Here is a 1,966-nt window from a genome sequence, read left to right on the forward strand (position 1 = left end):
CGGACGGACAGATGAACAGACGGATGGACATGGTTAGATCGCCTTAGAATTTAATAAGGACCCAAAATATATACGACCAATGTGTTACAAACGGAGTGACAAAATCAACATACCCCACTCATCTTGGGTATATGTTGGGTATAAAGAGCACTAAATGCACTGTCATAAAATTAGAAAGCACCACTTTAGTGCCTTTTTGAAGAAAGGCACCATGAGCAAAATTTTCCGCGTTTGGCACACCAAAAAGCACCGCAAATAGTGCTAAAAGCACTAAGTTGGCAACACTGCTTGTATTGATATATCATCTTTGCTTGAAAACACAGCATTAAGAATTGTGTCAGACTTTTCAGAAGACCAACTAAGGAAAATTCATAACTGTGATGTTGTCTTAATGTGTAAGTGGGGATGTGAAGGTTTATCAGCACTTCCAGAATACAAACAAGCTTGTGGAAGTCGGACATTAGCAGACTACAAAAGTGTATTTATGTCATCATTAGTGCCATTACGAATTCGTTCATATTCCCTTAATCCATCATCATCAAGCATCGGAAATTCAAAAAATTTTGTAGACCCATTAAATTTGAATATATAAAGGAGTCAATGAAAACAACAAAAGATTTAGTGGAATATTTAAAAGATGAAATAAATGCACTGGAGCCCATTTGCATAAAAATAAAGGAATTCTCTACTAACGTATCATATCAGCTAAGCTTTACAATGATTGATGGAAAGGTCAGCAATGCCATAACAGAAACTTCTTCCTTCTAGAGATGCTCAATATGTAATGAGAAAAAGTCGCAATTCTCAAATATAAACAAAAGCAGAAGTATTAATGAAGAAGTCCTGTCTTTCGGAATTTCACTACTTCATGCCAGAATACGATTTTTGGACTACTTTTTACACATAGCATACGACCTCATATATAGAAGTGTGCCAGAGAATCCTACTAAACCAACAAAAAATAATTAAGAATTGAAAGAACTGAGAGCTGCGGAAAAAAGCAGAATCCAAGAAGAATTTAAAGTTCAGATGGGATTAAACATCGACAAACCACTTCCATGTTGCGGTAGTACAAATTACGGTAATACGGCGAGAAGGTTTTTTCGTAATTACTTCAAAAATAACTGGTATCGACAAGGAGTTGCTTCGAAGAGTTAACACCATTTTAATGGCACTGAATAGAAAACATAGAATTAATGGAAATCGATTTGGGGAATATACATCTGAAACTTCTAAATTACTTGTATCTCTGTATTCATGGAGGGAACTAACACCAACTGTACACAAAGTATTGTGTCATGGTCAAATAATAATTGAATCGAATAACAGAAGAAGCCCAGGAAGCGAGGAATCGAGATTTTAAGCATGTTCAACTATTGAGCTCAAGAAAATGCTCCAGGAAATCACAGAATGAAGATATTTTTAATAGTTTACTTCTATATCTGATCCTGTTCTTTTAACTATGCGAAAAAGATATTAAGGGATAAATATGGACTAAATTGTTGTAGCTATCATAGTTTTAGAAATCAGTAGTGTTAGGAATTAACTATATAAGTAGGTTGTAAGAATTAATTGTATTATGTTTAAGATAAACAGTTCAAATAAAACAAGCTATTATACTAACTGATGATATTGTATTATATTGTGTTTTATATTTCGGTGGGTGGGAAATGTGGTTTGTGTGGGGTGATTTAGGTGTTGTTGTGCGTGGCTCATAATAAAATTATATTTTTTATTGTATATACAATGTTATAGTCTTTAATAAAATAATTAACTAAATAATTTTTAAAAATTGTCCAAATATTTTATTCAACACCAAATGTATGTTTTGTCATACCTAATACTAAAATATGAAAAAGATGAAATTAAAGGACACAGGTTTAAATGAACATATTTTTGAATGTAATGGAGATATTGGCTTGAAATTTTTTGTAAAGGGTCGAGAATTTCCATATCTAACTAAAAA

Source organism: Lucilia cuprina, chromosome 4, assembly GCF_022045245.1.
Source record: "Lucilia cuprina isolate Lc7/37 chromosome 4, ASM2204524v1, whole genome shotgun sequence".
NCBI lineage: Eukaryota > Metazoa > Arthropoda > Insecta > Diptera > Calliphoridae > Lucilia > Lucilia cuprina.